At 36.8% G+C, this 26,688-nt stretch overlaps 1 long non-coding RNA gene and 1 other non-coding gene across 2 annotated transcripts in view; both read left to right on the plus strand.

Moving 5' to 3' along the window:
• Positions 1 to 26,688, plus strand: part of LOC130022943 (uncharacterized) — a 255,517-nt gene that overhangs the window by 78,695 nt on the left and 150,134 nt on the right. The window lies entirely within an intron of this gene.
• LOC130023055 (U11 spliceosomal RNA) lies at positions 8,389 to 8,519 on the plus strand. The gene has a single exon (XR_008792373.1). It is a non-coding gene; the product is annotated as a U11 spliceosomal RNA (small nuclear RNA).

Below are 26,688 nucleotides of genomic sequence, written 5' to 3' on the forward strand. Positions count from 1 at the left end.
TAATGTATTTAAAAGGGTCACAAATAATTTCATGTTCTTTGCACTGACATGCCGTATCTCTGTCTCCTACCCTGAAGGATGGGCATTTCTCGAGTGCTCTTACTGACACACTGTGGTAGGTGGGAGAGTCTATTAATTTCTAGCCTTTGAGCCATAGGAGATTCTTCTTCATTTCTCTTGGATCACTCAGTTTTGATGCTCAGAACCTCCTTCTAAGAGGCCTGACTCCCCTGAGATGGCTTTTATATTAAAGAAATGTTACTGAAATGGATTCTTGACCTTAAACAGATGTTATTGAAAACTTTCTCTAAAGCAGTGGTCTGTGAAATACAGTGTAAAAGGCAATCTCCTTGAGAGTAGATGGTGAAAAATATAATTTGTGCTATGTGTTTTTGTTGCATATTAAAAACTTTCCATTTGGTGCATTAGTTATATTTTTATTATTAGAAATAGTAACATGGTTTGTTTATATGTACACATACAAACATTTAGTTGAGAGACATACTTAAATATTTCTAATGAAAAAGTTCATTGTTTTATAATAATAAAATAAAAATAAAAATAATATTGTTTTATAACAATAAGATTTATATCCAGTTCTCTAAAAATAGTAATCAACCAATGTGTCAGTATGGCACCTGTTTTCTAAACAAGATTACTGATTAACTTTTGATGTAGCATTTTAAGTATCTGAAATATAGAGAATGCATTAAAGAAAGAGAAGTTGGCCAAAACCTCTTTTTGCAGAATTTCAAATTTGTGCTTATAATTTGATTTTTTTCCATCAAATGATTTCTGCAGAATTTCAAGTCTGTGATTTATTTCCAGTCATTTAATTTATTTACCCCAAATTTAATTCAGTTTTCTTAAATATCTTCAAATATCTATGAGTATCTTCTCTACAAATGTTTCACAATAATATTAAAATATAAAATTGTAGACTTGTGTTTTCTGTTTCCCTTATACAGTAAATACGGAGCAACCATTATAGGTTTAGTCTGTTAAGACCCAATGCTTATTGTCTGCCTTAGAGAAATATAGAAGGTGTGGTCCTGTATCTCAGGATCTGACTAAAAAGTCTTGGATCTCTGAAGGTAAATTAGGTCAAACAGAAAGTTCCATCCTTCTGAGATGTTCGCATATAAGGAAAACAAAAATTTGAAGTGACCTAAGGTACTTTACTGGCTTCAGAATAGGTGTGGAGAAAAGCTAAATCTAATGACAGAAAGTTAGCTGGAGAGAGCATTTTGATTGAAAAACTGAAAAGTTGAAATATCTCTCCACGAGAGAAAAAAGTTCTAGTGAACACAACTAATCTGGTGATTAAGTAGGAAGTTGATGTGGTATTGATAGTTTTTTTCTGTGATGATCATGCCTTTGTTTGCCATTTGTGACATTGGATATATCTTCTCTTCCCAAAACTATGACTTTTATAAGCTAAAAGACATATTTTACACTTGGTTTTTACATGACCACATTGATGAACAGATAACTTAGTAAAGTAAAGTAAAGCCCTCCCGTTGATCATCGATTTGCTCGAGCGGGCCCAGTAACGTCTCCATTGGAGACTTTGTTGTTACTGTGTCTGGCATATCGAATACTCTCGGTAGCTTGCCGGGCTCTCCGAAACAGATAACTTAGATGCTGGTAATGTTTATTTTATTATATAATTCAAGATCTTCTAACCTAGTATTGGAACATATTTCTGAGTGATCTTAATTTTCCTTTAATTTTTATGAAACAAAAGGTAAAGATAAAGGTAAAGGCCCTCCCGTTGATCATCGATTTGCTCGAGCGGGCCCAGTAACGTCTCCATTGGAGACTTTGTTGTTACTGTGTCTGGCATATCGAATACGTCACGGGGAGCTTGCCAGGCTCTGCCGTGCGGGCGAGATACTCTCGGTAGCTGGTCGGGCTCTCCGAGAGGGGCGGAGGAATCGAACTCGGGTCAGCCATGTTGGCCGCTTGCAAGGCAAATGCCCTACCCACTGTGCTATGTGTGTTTCTTGTCAAATTATTATCTGGTCTCATGAAAACCTCACAGAATAAACTGAAGGATGATATTATCAGTATAAAACAAATGAGGAAGGTGAACCTAAGAGATTTAAATTAACTTCCCCTGAACATTTGAGTAAGTGCAGAAGTGAGAATCAAATAGATGTATGGATTTCTTTACGCGTGCTTTTCTAATTGCTTTTAAAAACATAATTAAAAAGTGAAATAGTCTTAAAATTATGAAGATGTGCTTTGCTTCTTTAGTGATATGATTAAAGTTATTGAATTTATTCTTTCATTAATTAGTTTTTTTCTACAAATTGGAACACTTTTTATCCATTAAGAAATGCTTGATACTAAGAATGTATATCTAGCTGTTGGCACTCCAGTGATGTGTGTAGTTCAGTGGCATTGTAAGGATAAAACAATAATATTAATACTTTTAGAAAACATGGTACTTAAAAAGTGATTGAACAGAGAAAAATGAGCTCAACCCATAAAGTCTTCAAAAATAGACTAAATAGATACCACAACTTCTTTATCCATTCATCTGTTGTTAGAGATTTGGTTCCTTTCACATTCTGGCTATTGTATTAAGAGCTGCTGTGAACATAGGTAAGCATAAATCTCTTCAAATTAATATCTTTGTGTATTGGGGGCAGAGAAGTGGGGCAGCTGGGCACCCTATTCCTATCTTTTGGACAAACCTCCATATTTTTGCCATAGAGGATAGACCGCATGACATTCCCACATGTAAGGGAATACTATGTAGCCATTAAGAAAAACTAAAGTCATGCAATTCATAGCAGCTTGGATGGAATTGGAGGATATTATACTGAGCAAAGTAAGCCAGAGACAAAAGTCAAGTACAGGATGGTCTCACTTATATGTGGTATATATATATGTAAATAAATCAAGAGTATGGCAAATATCAGTCAATAACAATCTCGAATGTTAGAATACAAACCTGAGAGTGCTAGGTTTGTGGTGGGAGGGTCAGAAAGTGGGAAGGAGAACAAACATAGTGACAAGAAGTAACAGCATATGAGTGGTGCTAAGGGACTGCTGTAGTTGTTAACTCTCAGTTAATAAATTCATAACTGTCAATCAACAAATAATATTGTTGGGATTGGGAGTGGATATAGGGTTGGTGGGAGGGCCTCGGGTACTCTGGTGGTGAGGGTGGGCTATATCTTTGTATGTCAATGCTACAAACTTGAACACTATTGTAACCCTATCACATAAATTATTATCTGTCTGTCTGTTGTTCATCGATTTGCTCAAGCGGGCCCAGTAACTTTGTGAGACTTGTTACTGTGTTTGCCATATTGAATACGTCACGGGAAGCTTGCCAGGCTTTGCAGTGCGGGTGAGATACTCTCGGTAGCTTGCCGGGCTCTCCCAGAGGGTCAGAGGAATCGAACTCTGGTCGGCCATGTTGGCTGCGTGCAAGGCAAACGCCTTACCTGCTGTGCTTTTGCTCTAGCCCAAACTATAATAAAAATACATTAATAAAGTAACAAAAGCAGACTACATATCTTTCAAAATAGTGCTTTTTTATACTTTTATAAATTATCTGTGATGAGCTGGTTCAAGTGAAGAGTGAATGTGATACAGGTGGTTGAATTTAATTTTCTCTTTTCAGTAAATGAGCACAGACATTGAGGGAAAATATTTGGAGTAGACTATTGATGTGGCATTGGTTGTATTCTATAAACTTTACTTATTTGTACTATTTAAAAATAAGAGTGCTGACACTGAATAACACAGAACACTTTTGGAGGAGTGTGTTTATGGGCTGGGGGGTCACACTCTGAGGTTCTCAGGTGCTACTTTTGACTGTGTTCAGTCTTGATGACTTGATTTAAATATTGAGTTAAATTGGACTTAATGTCAAGCTCTTTTCTTCCTCAGAGGGTTGTATCACTTTTCTTTCCTGTATTTTCCCAAGAGTCATCCTTAAAATAGAATTCATCATTTCTTCTACCAATTTTCCCTAACCCTCCCAACTTTATTCCAGGAAAAAAAAAAGATGACAGAATGTGATCATTTGTCTCTTCATAGTCTGAGGGTGTTAAAGAGTTCTGAGTGGGAAAACAGATGGAATTATGCTAAAAGCACATGGCCTCTTAAAATTTTTTCTTTAAAAAGCTCCAGAACTTGTGCTTAGTAATGGAATAGGCTTTGCTATTTCTCAGAAAGGCTTAAAGAATCATCTTTTTCTCCTTGTTCTGACTCACCACTGTTGTCCAAGAACCAGAATATCCATTTGGATCAGTCATTGAGAAATGCTGATTAACTAGATTTTAATGACCTCTCCTGAAGTAAGTGATCATGAGTCTTAATTTTTCTGATAATGATGAGGTTTTTAGGTTTCTGAAGTTTCTGACTCAGTGGAAACTAGAATCTTTAACTCTCTTTACTATGCGATCATTTTTCTGCCACTATATAGATATATATGGTAAATATATTTTTTATAAATAATGATTCTGTGTACTAATTTTCTTCTTTGGAAAATTTAGCTTATTGAAATTAATGTCTGTCACTCTGGTTTTGGAAAAATAAAAGTGATAGCTCTTATTTCTAAATGAATTAAATTTTCTGTTTTGGATGCTTTTTGAAGTTGCTAAAAATAGCAGTAAGATCATTAATTTTTTTACTTTAAAGTATTTTAAAATGTCATTTTAGCATTTGACATAATAAACTTTAAAATGTTGAAAATTGGATGTCATTTCTTTGACTTTATCTTTGTTTTAAATGTCATAATGTTTATATTTTTAGTATGTAGTTACTATTTTCTCATGTACAAAAAACATTGAAAGAATTTAGCATGATCTTGTAATTTTGATGATTCTATTCCTGAGGTCTTCAAAGACAGACTGCAAATGATAAAAGTGAATATAAATGTGGCTATTTCTTAATTCCACTTTTGTAACCAATTTTGGAAAGCTACACATAGAGCATTGCAAACAAGTCCAATTATTTCATTAGTAAATCATTATAGGTAAATAATATCAATTTATTAATATGCTAAACTGATATGAAATGCAATATAAAGATAGATGTAAATTAGAGTAGTAGTTAAAAGTCCTAATTCCTAGTTTGTAATTCACATCTATTCAGCTGAAAAATATGGGTAACTCATTCAAAGTGATCTCTGAATTTTCTCATTTAAAACTGGTTATGTTAATAATAGGATTGTTAGAAAAGTACATCTTGGGTATTTATCATGCATTTATGTTTAATGCAGATGTTAAAATACTGAACACTCTAAGTGTTTCTAGCTAAAGCAGATTGGATATTTCCTGCTATACTCACTTATTTTTCTCTTTCTCTGTTAGACCCTATGCCTTTTAAAGGTAGGAAACATTTTACTACCCCAGAGTGTGACACATTGAATGTTCTTAAAAACTACACGGTCGTAGTGGAATGAACATTATTTTCATAACCTTTACTACCATATAAATCTATTCAGCTTGACCATTAACCAGGTCTGTGTATGTCCTAGAGGCAAACTTTCAATACTTTGCTCACAGGCTTTTGGTGTCTGTCTTCTTCCCAATCCCCCATCTCTTCTCAGGATGCTGCTGAGGTTGGTGAGAAGTCTAGATTGGGAGTTGAAACCATAGGGCTGTGTGACCTTTGCACTAACATGTGCCATGGGCCTCTATTTGTGCTGTGCACCAGCAGTGAGTTGAATAAAGCCCCTTCCCTGCCAAATAGCTGTGCAGTTCCTAACCTTTGTATACCTGTTATTGTGACCAAATCAGAAAACAGGGACTTTGTCAAGAAATATCGCAAGATAATATTATCTTCCTAAATGACTGCTATTCTTATAAAAGCAAAGGGAAAGAAGTGGGATAACACCTAGATAGGGAGAAGAGACACAGAGGGGAAGAAGTAGGTGACATAAAGATAGAGGCAGAATGGGGAGAGACAGCTGCAAGTCATGGAATTCCAAAAGTCACTAGCAGACATTTAGCATTAGGAGAAAAGCATGAAACATATTGTCCCTCCAAGCTTCCAGGAGGCATCAGCTTTGCCAACATCTTAATTTCCAAGTTTTGGCGTCCAGAGCTATGAGAGAATACATTTCTGTTGCTTGCAGCCACATTGTTTGCAATCATTTGTTAAGGGAGGCCTAGAAAACTAAGGAACATCTCTTGGTTCTGTGAGAGGTAAACTTAGTGTGCAGCTCTGTGTTCTTGAGTTACCGCCAGGGAACCCGGGAAGCAGCTCGGTACCCTCAAGCCTGAATTTCTATTTCGTCCTATCTTGGACTATGCCACAAAGTGATTTCCTTTTTTTAAAATTTTTTTTATTATTAGTTAAACACCATGAGGTACAGTTATAGACTTACAAATTTTTGTGCTTGGGTTTCAGTTATACAATGATCAAGTACCCATCCCCTTTGAAACCTACCGTCATGCTTTCCAAGCTCCCTACATTGCTTCTTCCCAGTTCCGTTTGGAGAACAGTCTTAGAACGACATCACTGGCACTGTATTAGTATTAGCTTTTAATAGTATCATTTTCTTCTCTCTTCACCATCAATGCCATGGAACTAAAAAGTGTCACTGTTTTAATACTTGCTTCAGGCCCTGCTTTGAAAAAGGGAGCGAAGAGAGTAGATGGATGACATATAAGAATTACAAGTAGGCTTTGCTTTTTGAAATTGAATTCACATCCCCCAAAACTCCTGGTGAAGTAGGTTTTTCTTCACAAAGACGAGGTTGAATTTCCAGCCTAGTTTCAAACATTTATTTAAAAATATTTCCCAGAATTAGATATAAAAGACGATAAATCTAATATTTTTCTAATCTTTTAAATAGGCCTAAAGATTGGGCGTAAATGCACTGTTTATATTGAGGTGAAATAAATCATTAGTTTTCTTTCAAGGATCTCAAAATAATACAGGAATTTATGACACTAAAACTTAGCTTAAGATTTCATTGTCAATAATCACTTTTTTTCTATCACAGTGGTGACTGGAGTTCAGCTGAGTTGGGAGAGAGGTGAGATATTAAGCATGGGATTAACTTAATAGTAGATGAAATCAACAAGCCAAAATGGAAAGAGTTAAACCTTTAATCATTTGCTAAAATGATATGAGTGTAATCTAAAATTGAAGAAAGTACCAACTCTCTATTCCATTTTCCTTTTTGTGATAATGGTTGAGAGGGCAGGGAGGCAGAGGAAAAGTGAAAATGTAGTTTTTTTAATATTTAATAGCACATACATTTGTAATATGCATATACACACATTTATGTACAACATTATAACATGCATATAAATAATTTTAAAAAACCGCTTTTGGTTTTTTTCAGAAGTTGAATTTACTGAGTATAATTAAAGTAGTTGTTAGAAATAAGCAACCTCTCTTAAAAACTGATTTGAAGCCACTTTGGATAGTTTAGATAGATGTTATTCATTTTTGAATATCATAAACATATAATTCTGCAGCATTACATATTTGCTTAAAGTAATACAACTGCATCAATTTACATCAAGTGAAACATATTAGACAAAGCTTAATAATACACTATGCTATTTTGGGTCACAGGAAGCCAGTGATATTGTGTACTCAGAGATAAATTATATTTTCACTTTTGTATTTGTTTGGGAGCACCGAAGTACCAGACAAATATATACAATTAAGACAAAGTTCTATGAAGAACAACAAAACAATTAGGAAAATCAGATGATTCAATTGCTAAGTAAAATTAAATTAAAATTAAATTGACAAATCGTGAATAGTCTGGTTAAGAAGTAACTAAGTTAGAACCAGCAATTCATATTCTATTTGTGAAGGCTGTATACCAAGTGTGACATAAAGTAAACAGGAGATGTTTTAGTAAAATACAAATTTTAAGTATTAATAGTTATGTTAATATAGGCAATGTTAAACAATGTATAAATCACCACATTAAAGCAAATTAATTTATTTAGCTCATACAGCTATTCCTTTCTCCCTCCTTCCTTTTTTTCCTCACTCCCTGCCTCCCTTTCTTCCTTATTCCTTCCCTTCTACCTTCCTTCCTGTCTCCCTTTTTGTGGCAAGAGCATTTAACTCCTTTAGTAAATTTCAAATTTATATGTGAAATCTTAAACAGACAAGCTCCTGGAAATAGAGAGTATTGGTTACCAGGGACCAAGGGGAAGGGAAAAAAGGAAGACATTGGACAAAAGGAACAGTTCTAGATCCACAGGATAAGCCACTTTTAAAAAGTGTGTCCAGGGGCTGGAGCAATAGCACAGCAGGTAGGGCGTTTGCCTTGCACGAGACCAAGCCAGGTTTGATTCCCAGTATCCCTTATGGTCCCCTGAGCACAGCCCAAAGTAATTCCTGAGTTCATGAGCCAGGAGTAACCCCTGTGCATTGCTGGGTGTGCCCAAAAAGGGCTTCTGCTGTGAGTGGCAAATGCAGGGACAGCTCGCTTGCTCTTTGTGCGGAATCAACATCAAGAGATTTCAAAAGCATGTTTGACAGTAGGGCCACTAGTGAACATTGATACTGGCACCCCAAGGTGGGGCGTGTATGTCCATATGATTTTCAAATAATATATTCAGCATTTTCCTTTCATCTCTAGATAACTTCTGTTTTTAATTTTTAAAGAGAATTACCTCTAAATTTAGGACAGTCTGTCCCAACTTAAATAAACAAATAAATGCCGTACTCAGTAATAAAAATGCCTGGGAACACTGGGAAAAAGTAAGATAAATTTCAAGGCAATGGAGAATAGAAAACACTACACAGAGGACAAAATGGTGATTTGAATATTAAAAGCAGTATAAGTGTCATATCCGTCAAACATCCAAGGAAGATCATTTGAGCTTTGAAAACAGTGTACAGCGGCACTGGTACAGTGCCATGGCAGACTTTTGGAAATCCAACTGATACTGAACTACTCTAGTTAAAACAAGAAGAATCACATATCAATGATCCTTATGTTAAAATCCTGACTCAACTCTTTACTACCTTCACTAACCTGAGTAAGTTATTTAATCTATAGTGATTCATTTTCCAACTCTAAAATCTAAGCATGGCTAGCAATGATCCTGTAAAATCACGATCATTGAAATGTTAAATACATGAAAAGCTCTTGGATTATAGATTTAGGGAACTGCAACATAGAGTTAAAGTTTAGGAAATGGAAAGAGATTGTTGTTAGCACCCTAACCATTAGAACAATCTGATAAACTACAGAAACTGAGTTTTAAACTTCCTAAACTGCCTCCATGACCCAAAGAATCTTAAATAAACCTAAATAAACTGAAATCCGGGACACTGCGCCAGGCTGTTTTCACTGGGGGCGCCCCAGAGAGAGGAGGGTGAGAGCCCTCCTCACCCCAAGGAACCCAGCCCTGGCAGCCTACCTCCACTACCCAACTGCCACCACGCTCCAGGCTGCTTTCCACACATTCAGACCGAGCCTCACATATGAGTGAACATATTCCTGAACACATCATAAGACACTCCTTACCCATTTTCCATAATTACCACACCATCATATATATGTATATATTATATATGATATATATATGTGTGTGTGTATATATATATGTACCAATACATTGGGAAAGACAAGTAAGGAGAGGTTGCTAAAATCTCAGGGCTGGCATGAATGGAGACGTTATTGGCACCCGCTCGAGTAAATCGAAGAACAAGAGGATGGCAGTGATACAGTGATAAACCAAAACCCACAGTGGAAAAGAGAGAGAGAGAGAGAGAGAGAGAGAGAGAGACAGAGAGAGAAAGAGAGAGAGAGAGAGAGAATACCTCTGTCTCACATCCTGAGAGAAACAATAGGATTCTGCCAATTAGGGCCTTAGGGGGGCCACTAAATTTTAATGCGCTTTAAGCTGAGAACTTATTTGGTGATTTAGAATCCTGAGGAATGTTAGCTATCTAATGGGTCAGTATTCACCCAACAACCACTTCCTAAAGGTCTTTAATAATTATGTATTAGTTTTGCAAGTACCAAGCTTGAGGGCAAGGCTGGAAACCTTACCGAAATGTGAGAAGGCTGAGCAAATGTAGAATTGGAGGCCTTCACTGAGTACAGAGCAATGGAGGAAATGGGTATCCGAGAGAAACCTTTTGGAATCACTCCAGAATTTACCAAGTGCAAGGAGTGATGGCTTATGGTTTTGGAGGGAGCAGGAAATGCTGAAACATTCTCTTAAGCCTCTGCAGGCCTTAATTGTGTGTACTTGCAAATGCTGTGGGAAGGTGAAGCGGAATGAAAAGAGAGCTCCAAAAGTGGAGAAAACCTGAAAGGAGAAGGAAAGAGATTTTCTCCAGTAAAACAGATATCTAGCTGTAAAGTTAACAAATCAGAGAATTGTCTTACACCAGGAAAAAGCCAGATACTTGTCTATTTTTGTTTGTTTGTTTTGGTATGGCTCCACACTCCTACTTTCAGGAGCTACTTCTGGCTCTGCAAATTACTTAGTGGGCTCATCTTGGGAGACCATATGTGATTCCAGAGATCAAACGCGGGTCAGCAGCATACAAAGCAAGTGCCCCACCTATGTACTATTTCTCCAATTTAGGTACTTGTCTAAATCAACAGTAAATACTTAGAGCATTGCTGGTGTTAAGTTTGCAAAGCCTGTTGAAAGGAAAGTTCTGATCGCTTCATCAGTGGTAAACTAAATTAGGGATGTCAAAAGCCCCAAGTTCAAATTCAGGTTTAAACAGCTGGAAGCTGTTTGCTAATAGCCCTGCATGAGATGCCTGGCAGAAGAAGGACTGTGTTCATTCCTATAAACACGTTTTTCCCTTGGGGCTGGAGGTAAGGTGCTTCTCAGGTAGAGAGAAGACCCAGGTTCAATTCCTGGCACCCCACCAGCAGTGATACTGTGGTACAGAACCTGAATTAAGCCCTCAACACTGTTGAGTGAGTCCCCAACACGAAAGAAAACAAAAAAGGCAAAATGTAATCTTCGCTTAGAGTCCCTTCAGTTTTAACTGTTCTTTGCAATATGGTTTAGTATAAATTAAACAGTGAGAAGTCAGAAGAAATAAGAGAAGGTGACTTGTAAAAAGAAAACAGTTGACACAGTTACAGCCTGGATACAATCTAGATACAAACATTGTTAGGTAAGGGATTGAAAAATTTCTATATTACCAAGCATCCCAGAAGACTAGTAGAAAATGTATGTTTTGTGAATCATTGTGTGGAATTTCAGCAGAACACTATAGACTATATAAAACCACAAATAAAAATGCTGAACTTCAAATATGTAGTATATAAACCAGTAATGGCTTGGTTTTCCTTAGCAGGTAGATAAAGCATCAGAAAGAATCACGGAGTTTTAATATAAATAGAGATTATTTAAACTAAAACAAAGCAGTTAAATATTAGAAAAAATTAAAAGCATTGGAAAATATGGGGCAATATTGAATAATCTTATATTTGTGTAGTTGGAATCCCTATTTGAAGAAAAAATCAGAATAAGCATAAGAAATATTCAGATAAATAATGTTCTTTTTTCAAAAATAAAGATATCATCTACAGATCAAGTAACAGTAAAATTAATATATATAAATTAATACAAGTAATTTTTACTTGTATTTAATACAACTAAAACCAAATTTAAATACATTGTGTTTAATCATTGTAACCAACTGTCTGACGGAAATCTTAAAATGAGTCAGAACAGAAAATAAACACCAACAGGAGAGTGAAAAGAATAGCTAACTTCTCAGATACAGGGAGATTAAAACATGATAAAACATTTTTATTTAATTCTATTTTATTCCGTTTTGGGGCCATACCTGGCTGTGTTCAGGGCTTTTTCCTGGCTCTGTACTAGGAATCCCTCCTGGTGGGCTGAGGGATGACGTGAAGTGCCGGGGATCAAACCTACCTTGCCTGCTATGCTTTCTCTTGAGTTTCCTGAAAACACTTTTCTTGAAGTACTGAAATGTTTTCCATCATTCTAAAATTTACATTCTACAAAAAATATCTTTGAAACATTTCTGGCAACTAAAGCTAAGATCTTTGTCGACAGTCAGTTTTACCCTTAAATAAATTACTAAAGAAAGATGAAGTGTAAAGATTTCAGACCAAAGCTCAGATCTGTAGAAGAAAATGAAGAAAAACAAGGCAACTATGTAGATAAAAGTTGAAAACTTTTTTGAGTTTATATGCATATTTCCATATATATGCACACATATTTTTACATGCATACTTATCATGGAAACAATTATTCAGGGTACCTATTTGTATGTATATGTCATATATAAATTGTTAAAGTGAGAATTATAGGACATGAGCAGAATCTCTTATTAACACAAATATATAAAGGTAATGGTAAGAAATATAACTTAATGAGTACCTTTTGTGTGCCAGGACACTTTTACACATTTAACTGAGATTTATAGTTCTTGTTTTATAGAATAGTGAGTGGAAACTCAAGTAAGGAAACCGCCCAACACTGTACAGCCACTAAGTTGAAAAACAAGAATTTGAGTCTGTCAGTAATTAACACAGACTTGAGGGTCAGTATTGAGAGAGAACTTTTTTTGATGAAAAACTTTTTGCTACTTAGTAAGAATTTTTCTAATTTAAAAGTCCTTTTAAAAAATTAATAAGAACTTTGTTCATTTCACTGCACTAAATTGATAGAGTATTCACCACATAAATGATTAGGAATAAAAACCATTTAAAATTTCTTTGTGACTCATCATAATGCTTTGGTATTTATATTTTCATTTGCATACATATTCATGAATTGTGAGTTACAAACGTGTTGTCTATGTTGAGAGTAAAGTTTTATCAAAATGAGACAAATACAGAAATAAATAGGACAATTTATAATAACCTATAAAGTAGGGGCTAATAGTTGAGAAAACTCTGAGTGGCATTCAGGGGAATTAAGATGGGCTAAATGACTAAGATTGGTAATAATGATTCATTTCTAAATGTGAAAGATAAAAAGTGCTGCTGTGAACTGGTGAAATGAGATCGTTTGGGGTAAGAATGATCTGGAAAGATAGACTTGCACCACACCGTGATGTGAAAGGGTGTCTCCGATAGGGTGTGACAAAGTGTAACTTACACAGCAGGTGTCTGAGGAACAGAAATCTATTGATTTCTTTTTTCAAATATGTGAAAGTCCTCTTGGCCAGTGTAAGGCCATTGTAAATTAGTGTAAAACAGTGCTATTCTTCAATAAATAAAAACAAAACAAACAACCAAAAAAAAAAAAAAACCAGCGTGACTCGTTTTCTTTACTTTCTTATTCTCCCACACCACCCCACGTTCTTCTCCATTTCCTTTCCCTCTCCTCTTTTTTCTCACATTTTTTTTGCCCCAGCCCAGGCCTGGCAGTAACAGCTTAGTGACACCCTCCTGGTTCCCAGAACTACTCTGCTTATTCACAGTCCAAGTATTCTGTCACACTACTGTTGAACGCATCATTTAAATAAAACCTCTGTTTATATGGGCATGCAGCTGTGAGGGGAACACTGTAACTCCTTCAGGGAAGAAAATATATATAGGAATCAAAGCCAGAAGAGAGTTTTCTTTCTGTTCTACCAAGTATCAGGTCTCCTTCCAAGAGCACAACTTAAACTAATTCCTTTTGTTTGCAAATCAGGATAGCATTCCTTCGCCTCCAATATCCTTTTTATTCCCACTCTCTCCTCTGCCCTCCAATAACCTGGCTAATACCTGCTTTCCCTTGATAGTTATTAGATACTGCTTCTCTGAAAACCCACACTCCTGCTCCTGCATATGTGTAATTGACTGTTTGTGTACTCTTCTGAACTAAATTTAGATTCCTGTCCTATCTGTCATGGTCATCATTGATAGTCAGTACCTGACTCTGTATCTGGAATTTAGTGAACTCTCAATAAATAATTGTTAAGTGAGTGAAGGAAATAACGTGACGCATAAAGTGATATAGGGAGCTTTTCATTATTGTTTTGTTACTGTGGGCCTCAGGGAACCTCTGTGCCATTTCATCCTTAGCCATTTGGACGGGCAGGTTTGATTAGCCTGGCCTGGCCACGTGATGCTGCTTGGACCCAGCAATGCTGGAGGACTGCATTTAGCAGCGATGGGGGGCCAGGCAATGTCCTGGATCAAAGTCACGGCCATGCACATGCAAGACATGAGTTCCAGCCCTTTGAGCTATCTTACCATCATCCATTGTTGGTTTTTTTTAATAAAACTAATAAGAAGCTTTGGATGCCTTTAATAGTTTTGTACTCATGTGATTCTAGAGCCTTGCATCCTCGAATTCCCAAAGGACACTAATCATATCTGTGATTATAATCATTAAAAAAAAGATGTTTTTCAAAGATGCTCTTTGAGTTAAATGTATCTGTAAGGTTTCTCTTTCGTTTGGATCAGTTGACTCTTTTTATTTATTTTTGATTGTTTGTCTTGGTCCACATCCTGCAATGTTCAGGGCTTACTCCTGGCTCCGCACTCTGGGATCACACCTGGTGGTGTTCAGGTGACCATCTAGGGTGCCAGTATCAAATCCCACAGTGTTTCACTTGCTACAATATCCCTCCAGCCCCTTGGATGAATTGCGAGTGAATTTGAATGGAATTAAAGGGACTATTTTGAAGACCTAGCAGTAGTAAAGCATACCTAAAAAACCTTTTAAGGTGTGAAAAAACAACCTCACAATAAGTTAGTATCACATTTTGCAACTGCTACATGCTGTTTTCCATTTTGTATGTTCTAATTGTTCTAACTTTCGTTGTCCTGAAATAAAGATGAGACTTAAGAATAAAAAAAGCTCTTCTTCAGAAGCTGTTAAGTTCTTAGTGTCATAGCTCTTATTGTAATTCCAAACAGTGTTTCCATAACTTCTCTAAAATGAGCTAGTCATACTTTGACTAGTTCTCAGTTTTGGCTCTCCATATCCTATGGTCCATCCAGAAAGAAGCTCTTCACTGCTGGACTTGCTGTCAGATCAAGCCAGCTAGTCTAAGATAGTTACCTTCAAAACGATAGATTCAGGAAGCACAAACTTGGCTTTTGAGGAGCAAATGGGAATTGTTTGCCCTTCTTTTGCAAAGCTTCTTCAACTGTAAAATCGTTTTTGACAAGATGCTTTGTCACATGCTTGACATCTTTTTTCTTTTTTTAATAAGGGAGTGACTGCAAGACAATTTAATCTGAAATGCTGCCACCTACGTAGCTAGAAATTAATTGGATACTGTCTGAAAAATTATTTGAGCACCTCAGAGACAGAGTCTATATAAACAGTCAATGGTATGAGTAAAGTAGAGGGAAATTATGCCCCTTCGTGACCTGGCTATTTATCGAAGTGTTGGGGAATCCGTTGTTCCTACTTTTTGTCAGACCTTATACTGACTAAAAAGATATTATGAGATCACAGGAAATGTGGATTTCCCACAAGCAGAATATTATTTTGCTATTTAGTTAGTCCAGCGGGTAGGGTATTTGCCTTGCATGCAGCCAACCTGGCCGACCTGAGTTCGATTCCTCCGCCCCTCTTGGAGAGCCCAGCAAGCTACCGAGAGTATCTCGCTTGCACAGCAAAGCGTGGCAAGCTACCCGTGATGTGTTCAATATGCCAAACACAGTAACAACAAGTCTCACCATGATACTGGGTCTGCTTGAGCAAATCGATGAATAATGGGAAGACAGTGACAGTGACAGTTAGCTTATAATAGATTTCTTTTGGCTGCATTAATTTTTTTAGATACTGATATGCAAAGTTGTTTACAGTAAGTTTCCAAGCATATAGTGATGATACTTCTAATCACATTATCCTGTGACCCCCATCCCTCTACCCCAGTTTCCCTCCCACTGCCACCAAGACTCCTTGACTTTTTAAAGTTTGATTATTTTAATTTGGGTGCCATGCTTTCTATAGTGTTGGATCTAGTGGTTTATCTAGCTACAGATACGTCACCTGTACAAGACAGTGGCACCCAAGGCTCCTGGTCTTGGCCCCTGTTACTTCCAGGTCTCTTCTTTTACTGTTCCCCAACCCCTCCATTTATTTTCTCCCTTGGCATTTATGTTTCTATAATCTATCAAATGCATCCAATGCTTGCCTGCATTTGATACCGACCATTCCCTAGACAGACTAATATACCATATATTAATGAGAATGTCTGTTATTTGTCTTGTCCTTTTGATATACTTCTTAATATAAGATTCCCCCAGTTCCATCCAAAGTGCAGTAAATTGTATTTTATCATCATTTCTTATGGCTATTTAGTATCTTTGTGTATCTATATCATACTTTATTGTCTACTTTCCTGTCATTGAATACCTGGATTGCTGGATTGTTTTGGATGCTTTTATTTTCCTTCCTTCCTTCCTTCCTTCCTTCCTTCCTTCCTTCCTTCCTTCCTTCCTCCTTCCCTCCCTCCCTCCCTCCCTCCCTCCCTCCCTTCCTCCCTTCTTTCCTTTCCTCCATCATCTCTCCCTTCTTCCCTCCCTTCCTTCCAATTTAACTGTGGTGAACTTTGGTAAACAACATCACTTAATCACTTGACATCCCCTTACTCATCAATTTGCTTGAGCGGGTGCTAGTAATGTCTCCATTTGTCCCTGTCGCAGTCTCATGCTAGTGTAGCCCAGTGGCATATGCCCATTCCAGGAACATGTAGAACTTCAAACTAATCATTCAGGGTCTTGACAAAGAAGTCTGACCATCTCATAAGTGGGCGGCCATGTGATCTTTTGATGTCCTATGGAATCCAGTCAGTAACAGCTCTAGTCCATCGATCACCTCCAAATTGCATTACATGTCCAGCTCATCTGATTTTTGACGCGTTGGCAAATGAGACAGTGTCCCTGATTCTCGATCATCGACGGAGGTTGGAACTCCGGATTCTTTCTCTCATTTGAGTGAAGCATGATACTCCAAGTATAGCTCTTTTGATTCCTCTTTGGTAAACAACATACTGTCATTAATTAGACAAATTATTGTTTGAAACCTTCTAAAGATCTACAAAATGCCTTTATTTTAAAATTTTTCTTGACATGATTCTAACATATAGAACATGACAGATAACCAGGTTTGTGGGCAGGGCTATGTGTTATGTTGAGATTAACTTCCTCATTGACTAATGCAGGGACATAAGAAAATCATAGTTTTCTTAAGTTTCTGTATTGTGATAAACAAAGATTGGACCTAAAGGGAATCTTAGGACAAAGCCTTATGTGAAATACAATATTTTTATGAAAAGAAAACACTGTAAGTGAACTCCAAGTTATACATTTTAGTGAATCGATAAATGTTCCCTTTCTATTTTTGCTGGGGAGAGAAGGTAGTACATATCTCTGTTATTGCAATCTTGAAATCAAATTGAGGTTTGCTAAACATTTTCACGTTTACTTTGACCTTCTGCTTTATCAGAGAGAGCGCTGTTAGCATTTTCGAACATTCTGAAATTATTTATTGTTGTCTACTGAATTCATGTATATTTTTCCTAGCTACAAAAATGCAATGCCTTAGTTTAGTTATGTTAGAATGCCTGAGCTGTAAAACGCAGCCATTTATAGGGGGGTGGGGTGGGAACAGAAATTTGCTATTTGAAAGGGGAAACTGGTCTTTCTAGTCTCAGACAATAAGCAGCCACCCATTTCTTTTCTCAAAACTTGCTGTAATCTTGTCTTTTTTCTCTCACTTTTATAAGAGATGTGGGAATGGAAAACTTTTATCCTTTAATAAAAATATAAAATATAATTCAGTGATAAATTGCAAATGACACTTAACCTCTGTGTTGGGAAACAAGGAGGGGCTGTGTCCCATTGGAGACCATGGCTATACCCAGGCAGAGCCCGGTTCTCAGTGTCATTGCCAGGGACTAGATACAGTGTGGACAGTTATTTTAAGAGAAAGTAGTGCAGAGATCAGATTCTTGTTTTTAAATCAGAATTTATCCTTTCTTTTTCTGCTGTGCCTCAGATGGAAGCCTTTTTGGGGTTGCAGTTCAGATTTTGGACTGGTCATCTTGCCCCAGGGCAGTTATATGTGCATGCAGCCACTCTGTTTTTTTGTGGGTTCTCAATCCAAACACTGTTAGCTACCATGCTCTGATAGATCACCCCAAAAACTCCTCTATTACTGGAACCTCAGCCCTGGGCGTTAAGTTTGATGAGTAATGATTGCAAGGAACAATAAGAAGACTCCTATATAATCCTTGGTTTCTGGAACAGTTTTTGCACTATGTGAGTCAATGATGGCACTATTCTGGGTGATTTTGGAGATTCCAGTGATCTGCAGTATTCAAAGCAAATTTCAGCAGATAGCAATTTATGAGGAGTTGCTCGGGGATGGATGCAGCTATGGTCATAGTTATTCATTCACAACTGACTAGGACCACTTCCAGCAGCCACCCCAAGATGTGCCCTGTGGAACGCCATGATTACTGGATGCTATGCTATACTAGACTATGCTGTGCCAATGGAGAGAGCTTTCTAGGTTCTTTGGACAGTCTTAAAGCCCCTTCACTGGTCACTGACTATTGTGTATCCTTGGTTCAGCTACTACCAAGAGAAGTTCTGAAGAAGTAGACAGTGCTGAGCTTGATTGGTATGAGCTTGAGAGCTGGTGGAACACTATTTAGATGTAGACCATTGCACAGCGGGTTTCAGATCATCACTGCAACTTGAGAAAAGTCATGAACTAGAAGGAACACTATTCAAAAAAAAAAAAAACCAGCAGGATATTGTTACATTATTAGTGACTTGGAATACAATTTAGATGTATTATCCAGAAATTAAGTTATGTAGCATTCTTCTAATTTAAAATGTGACTAGTTCTGAGGAATACTTTTGAGATTTATATATAAAACAAAAATTAATAGAATATAATACTCTTAAGTTTGAAATACCATTCACTCACATCTGAAGGCATAATTCCCTACTTAAATTCTTGGCCTTGCATGCTCTCCAGTATGGAGTCACCAGCTGGGTCAACATTTATCACTGAGCTCTTCCTTAATTTCACCTAGAATTTTATTTCAATGATATTAAATGGGAATTTTCTTCTGCAGATAATATTTAAGTGAATAGACACTCTTTCCAATTATTAGTGCTAATGTTATATTCAACTTCCCCAGTATTGTTAGACAAGGTCTTTTAAAAGTTTTTTTGTCATAATCCTCTCTCAGTTATCATTACTTTTCTGTCTCCAGTAAGCACATAGCTTGAGGTACCAACATTAATTTACTCAAGAACTAATACAGTAGCTTTTTCTATTTTGTCGATTAATGGACAGAGATTTATTATTCTCAGATTGTCAGATACTGAGTAAAATGGGACACAAAGCTGAATAAGCTACGTTCCCTGACCCTGATACTAATTCTCACTTAGCTCTTTCTTTTTGTAAATACTCCCTGCGCAGATACTGGGTTTATCCTTTTCAGCTTCTGTTTTGACAGTGACTCATCATCCTGCTAGATCTGTCAATCACTCAGTCACTAGTGGTTTTAAACTAATGAACTTCAGTGATGCTTGCTGTGGGTTTCCTGTACCCTGTACTTCTGTCTTCATTCCTCATAGCTTTCCTTAGACACAGCAGTTGTGGATCTGAGTTTCCAATCTTAGCTTCCATAAACCTCATTTCAGTCCCCAACTGTCCCATACCCCCTGCATATACCTGAACACAAACAATGGTAATTGTCTTATTTTTATTTTCTATCTGTTAGAAATTAATCGTGACAAGATTCAAAAGATCACAGAGAGAGTACAAGGGGCTAAGTTTCTTGCCATGTAGGTAACTGACACTATTTTGATCCCATTACCATATATGATCCGCCAAGAGTGGCCCCTGTAAGCACAGAGCCAGGAGTAAGCCTTGATCACCATGAGGTACAACCCCAAACCAAAAGTAAATAAATTGATTAAATAGAAAGAACATGATTTAGAAGCAGAGTTCCTTACAAACTTTTACTGTAATGAACCAGACCATGACAGTTTTAGGATTTGTGGTCTAATGGTTTCCTTCAAAACTACTCATCTCTGTAGTTGTGAGTGCAAAACCAGCAAGAGGGTGGTATGCAGAGTAAATAGAAGGTTTCTCTAGAATTTTATTTACAAGGCATATAGCTCATAGGTTACAGTTCAGTGACTCAGGTTTAGAATAACCTCTTTGTCTGCCTTCCTGAACTTCCTGTGCTCTAATGAGTTCTCATTACTACTGCAAAAAAAGAGTATCTCTTTCTGATCTGTACCTTCACCTCTACTGCTGTCTACTGGAATACGGTGGTTACTACCCTAACAAGGTAGCAGATTCCTGGGTGAGAGAGGCAAATACAATTCTTTGTATCTCACTTTGTATTATTCAATAAAGGATCAAAAACTGGATCAAAAGCTACTTTAGATGGTAAAGGACCCAGATTTGATCCTTTATCCCAAGAGCATTGCCCGGCGTGACTCCCAGGAAGTAGCCCTAGAATGACCTAAGTGTGGCTTCCCAAAGAAATAAAAACATGAAAAGCAATTTGTTCTATGTCACTGGGATTAATGGTTTTGACATGCATTACAATTTCTAGATAAAACTTTTTGAGAGAAGCCAATTCAGGAAATTACAAATTTTTGTTCTTTAAAAAAACATTTTTTGGCTGTTCTTCTTTTCAAATATAAAAGCCAATAATTTAAAATTTTGAAGCCACCCACTACTGTTTTTGTAGTCATTGAACTCAAGTAGATATAATTAAAAGGTCTTTGTCTAAAATGCTAACGTATGAAAAAATTTTATAACTTTTTTGTGCATGATATTTTGTGCAGAGAACATTAGCAGTCTCATTCAAAACCTCTTTCATATGAAAAATAATATCATTGTGAAATAATGATACTGTTTATGGTAAAATTGCAGATATTAGTAAAATAAAAATGTAATTTAATAAAGGATCTTCTATTAAAATAGTGTACAGAATTTAATATAGGTTTTCATGTAAGTGACAAAAGCAGACTTCAACAGAAAAATACCTATGTACCATATAAAAAATGCTAACATCTAGGATAAAACTCAATCAGAATATTTAGTATCAACATGAAAAATATCAATTTACACTTTTGGCATAAAAAGAAGGCTGAATATATTGGAACACAGTTTTTGATATTTGGTGTTATGAAAATGCCAATTTCCCAAATTCATCCATAATTTCATTGTATTTCCAGACCTTAATAAAATACTATTCTAGGAATGCTCACCAAGGTACTATAAAAATACTCAAGAAAATGGGAGCCAATGAGATATAGCTCAATGAGCTTGCCTGCAGAAACCCTGGGTTCAGTCCCTTATGCTGTATAGTTTTCTGAAGATACCTCAATGAGCTTGCCTGAGAAACGCTGGGTTCAGTTCCTTATGCTGTATAGTTTTCTAGTCCACATAATTGAGCCAGACATAGCCTCTGAGCACTACCTTTGGTTTGGCTGTGGCAACAAAGTAAAGTAAAGGCCCTCCCATTGATCATCGATTTGCTCGAGCGGGCCCAGTAACGTCTCCATTGGAGACTTTGTTGTTACTGTGTTTGGCATATCGAATACATCACAGGGAGCTTGCCAGGCTCTGCTGTGCAGGCGAGATACTCTGGGTAGCTTGCCGGCTCTCCGAGAGGGGTGGAGGAATCGAACTCGGGTCGGCCATGTTGACTGCATGCAAGGCAAACGCCCTACCACTGTGCTATCGCTCCAGCCCGATGTTTTGTTTTGTGTCCTGATGTTTTGTTTTGTGGCAACAAAACAAAACAGAAATGCTTGAGTATTAAAATTCCCAATCAGATCAAAATATAACAATACAGAGTATATGTTCTTTTTAAAAAACTTTTATTTCTAAATCTTTATTATTGTTTAATAAACACATGACAGACAGATACTTATATAACATATGCCAAAAGATAAATATCCTTAAAATGCAAATATACAGACACATGAAGTAAGAGAAAATTCAAGCGAGCATAGTTGAAGAAAAATGATTAGACAGTAACCGTCTGGGTAAAAAAGATCAGTCTCTAGATAGTAACCATCTGGGTAAAAAAGATCAGTCTGATTGAAGTGATAACACATTAACCTACTAGGGTGGTAAAAATTTAAGTTTATCATAATACGATAAAGAACCCTCTTAGCAAACAGGTCTGTCCTGTACCCTCCTTCTGAGAATATAAATTGATTTTGACCAACTTTAAAAATGTGAAGTGCAGATATTTGAATACTTATAAAAACCAAATCCTCCCCTTAGGAAGATTTCCTAAGGAAGGTATTAATAGTAGTCACATCTAAATGTTTGCCAATAAGTGAGCAGGCCAATTAGAAAAGATGGAGTCATGAAATTTACATACAAGTGATACTACATGGAAAGTATCATGTTAAGCGAAATGAGTCAGAAAGAACGGGATAGACACAGAAAGATTGCATTCATCTGGGGAACATAAAGTAACAAAATGGGAGACTAACACCCAGGAGTGGCCGAGATTAGTACCAGGAATTTTGCTCCATGACTTGGATGCCAGCCACACGTGCTGGGGGAGGGGGAAGCTTAGATGGAGAAGGGAGCACCAAGTGGGGGATGTTGGGAGGATCCTCCCAGGATGGGAGAAGCGTGCTGAGAGTGGACTATGGACCAGGCATGGTTGCCACTCAGTGCCTCTCTTGCAAACCGTAGGACCCAAAAGGAGAGAGAGAGAGAGAGAGAGAGAGAGAGAGAGAGAGAGAGAGAGAGAGAACAAAAGGGAATGCCCTGCCACAGAGGCAGGGGGGCTGGGGGGGATGGGAAGTGGGAGGGATACTGGGATCCGTGGTGGTGGGAAATGGGCACTGGTGGAGGGATGGGTACTTGATCATTGTATGACTGAAATCCAAGCACAAAAATTTGTAAGTCTATAACTGTACCTCAAGGTGTTTCACTAATAAAAAAAATTTTTTTAAAAAACCAGAATACTCTTAAATATAATAAAGAATTTTCTCTTAATAGCTTGAAAAATAATTAAATTTCTGAACCAAAAAACCCCATGTGAAACGTTTTATTTTTATTTGTATATAGAAATGAAACAAATAACAAAAAAAGAGAAGTAGTTGATTAAATTAGTTGATTTTGTAAAATATGATTCTTTAAAAACAGAGAAAAAATAAAATATGTAAATCTTATGTTATATTTTTCTATAACATTGCTTTCATATGCAAAAAAGATTGCAAAATATTAAAAATTGTTTATCTAATAAATTAAAATATTAGTTTGTCTTCGTGAGGTTTGCTCCATGGCTTGGAGGCCAGCCACACATGCTAGGGGAAAAGGGAGCTCAGATAGAGATGGAGCACCAAATAAAGGATGTTGGGAGGATCCTCCCAGGATGGGAGGAGCATGCTGAAAGTAGACTATAGACCAAACATGATTGCCACTCAATGCCTCTCTTGCAAACCACAACACCCAAAAGGAGAGAGAGAACAAAAGGGAATGCCCTGCCACAGAGGCAGGGTGGGATGGGGGGATGGGGAGTGGGAGGGATACTGGGATCCATGGTGGTGGGAAATGGGCACTGGTAGAGGGATGGGTATTTGATCATTGTATAATTGAAACCCAGCACAAAAATTTGTAAGTATACAACTGTACCTCATGGTATTTCACTAATAAAAATTAAAAAATTTTAAAAAAGATTATAATCCAGGGTTGATATTGCCTGTTACATATCTTATGTCTAGTGTTATGTTTTCAAATTGTCCATATGCTATTTTTTCAATAAAAATATTGTTGTTGTGGAATTCATGCCCAATTCTATCAGCCTAATCAATGACTGAATAATTAGCAATACTCCTACATTGTTGTTAGGAAGAAAAGAATATTGGGGATTCAAGTAGAAAGTTGGTGTTAAGGAACAATAGAACCAAATATCCACACCACAGAGTCACCAACACTGGAATCAAGAGACCCAAACTTTAACAACCAGGCTTAAGAAAACTCCCCATTAAGAGAGCAAGCTGGAGGTAGGGGCTTATGGGAGCAAACCTGGGAACATTGGTGGAGGGAAGTTAGCACTGGTGGTGGAATTGGTGCTACAATATTGTGTATGTCTAAAACTCAACTATGAAAAACTTTGTAAATAATGGTGCTTTAATTAAAATTTTCAATAAAAAAATATCAAGTATCTCCTAGACATGTTGAAGCTAGAGAAAGGTAGGATGAAATTGTTGAGCCCTTCTTTTTGAGTGAAAAAATATATGCTTTGATGTTAGCAGTAACCCAGCTTCTCTAAGAGTTTACCATTCATATTACTGGAATTAATATAATTTCAACCTTTATATAATTCCAGGTTCTTCCACCCTTGCTTGGGGAATCACTTTGTTGTTGTTGTTAAAGGAAATGGTTTCTTCTCTCTTCTTCACTTTTATAAATAGCCTTGCCTGAAATTTTCCCCGATTCTTTCTGCTGTTTTCACTCTTTCCTTCCCATGATGGAAAAAGTGACCCATGAGAAGTGTGAGCAAAAGAAACCACTCCCTGCTTTCCTCTAGCTTCCTGTACAGAGTGGGGTCCTGGCTGCTCTGAACCAGATTGCAAACTTTAAGGTAAAATTGCTTCTATGGGAGCCTGCCCTGTCCAGCACAGTCACAATGAGGCACGCAAGTCTGTGCATTCTCCAGGTCACCCAGGATTGCAGGTAGAGACATATGTTTCTCGTTCTGACTCCATGGTCTTAAAGCTCCTCATTAGTGCAACACGCATGTGAGAAGACTAATGAGAGTTCCTTTCAAGACTCCATTTTTATAATCTTCAGGAACTGTGGAAGTACTGAGAATCACCACTAAAAATCTCATGTTTTTAGCTGAAGAAACAGGTTTCCCAAACTAAGAGGCCATGGGGATGTGACTCGGTGGTAGACTGTCTGTGTTGCATGAATAAAACCAAGAATTCAATGGTCCTAGCCCTGCCCCAAAAGCCCAGATCAACATATCATCACCGACACTGCCCTTGTGACTGGTAGCATTGAAAACTAGAGGGTGCGCAAAAAGACGGGCTATATCCATTCATAACCCCTGGACATCACAACATCAACAGTAAAAACTGTGGGAAGGGAAAGAGAGGGAAAAAGACCTGTGGTGCTGGAGAGACAGTACAGAGTGTAAGGTACTTGCCACACGTGTGACCTACTAGGGTTTGATGGCATCACATATGGTGCTCTGAATCCCACTAGGACTGGTCCTTGAGCACTGCCAAGTATGTCCCCTTCTGCCTTTGCCCCCATCCCGCTTTCCCAACAAAGTGTGCAAATTCAAGACAGCAACCGAACTAAACTTGAACTCAGAATTGTCATTTTGTGTTTGGGGTTTTGGTGAGCAAAATAGTTTGCATGTAGAAATAAAATACTGTTAGGAGTTGTGCTTCCTTTAATTAAATGTTAGAAATATACAATTGAGGAAAAATACGTTGCTGAGATATTAGTAGTAACTTTCAGGTAGATTATGCAATTGATCACAAAATTTGTAGATGATTCACCAGGGAGATCCCCACTTAATATTTGAACTATGTGTTTGTTGCTGAACTAAACACAATAGGCTTTCCTTGACAGTTGTCACTATATTCACAAATTATAAAATGAATTTTAAAAAACTCCTATTCATCTTGTACTAAAAATATCTCTTCTAAATTAATCTCTCTGGGAAGTGGCTCTTATCTTGTATTTTTAAGATGGAAGTTTATTTTTGTGTAAAGCCCTTGAAAATGTTATTTAAAATATTCACTGTAACATATATCCTCCCAAATACACAGTAGGGATTTCAAAAGTAGTACAGTAAATAAAAGTAAGAGGGTCCTATTTAGTTAATAATTTCTTGCTGAATAGAAAAATTAAATTCCCTGGATTACAAAATGGCTTAATGCTAATATGTATAAAGAAAAATAGGAATTCTAATCAAGAATATTATTTATGCTTGGTTAAAGTTGAATAATCTGGGCACTGCTGCGTAATAGTGCCCAATGATTATATTATATACAAGCTTTACATTAATTACAAGAAATAGTTCAGTTGGGCTGAAAATACAGTGTCTTCAATATGAAATTAACATTATATTGATATGTTTCATATATACATATACTTGAATATAACACATATTTACCTACTTCATATATGACACCTAAACAAGTTACCAGATAATATTTGTAAAGTTCAGATTCTTCTTTATGATATTATCCATAGGTAATTTTTTTCTTCAAAGTAAATAAATATACTTACTAGTTTAGTCCAAGTTTTTCTTGGGTCCTTATTTATTCAGTCATTTGTATAAAATGACTATCTATGAAAGCATTTAGTCTTTGTATTAAAACATTCCTTGACTGGTTTCATTGTTTCAATTTCTGTGGTGTCTGACCTATGATAACTCCTTCCTTATATCACAGCATTTTTCTAATAGAAAAAAGCTTCTAATGTCTCTGCTTGTGGTTATTCAAAATTCACATGTTAGGTGCAATACTCATCAATTATTTAATTGTTTCATTTATTGTATTCACAAGAAGGAAGATATCAGTGTAATTAAAATGAAACTTGTTTCAAACTGTGTTGATATTTGGACTTCCTTCACAATAAACTGTTTGACATAAGCCAAGACCAATAGAGAATCCCAAGAAACAGGCAGGCAGGTGGACCTCTTACCCCTTTTTCTTTTATTGCTGACCTTTCTTTTACCTGCAGCCTTTTCTGCCATATCCTCTGATGGAAAGATTCTATTCTTCTCTGTATGCCTTTA

The sequence above is a fragment of the Sorex fumeus genome, unplaced genomic scaffold (assembly GCF_029834395.1).
Source record: "Sorex fumeus unplaced genomic scaffold, SorFum_2.1 ptg000021l, whole genome shotgun sequence".
NCBI classification, from domain to species: Eukaryota; Metazoa; Chordata; class Mammalia; order Eulipotyphla; family Soricidae; genus Sorex; species Sorex fumeus.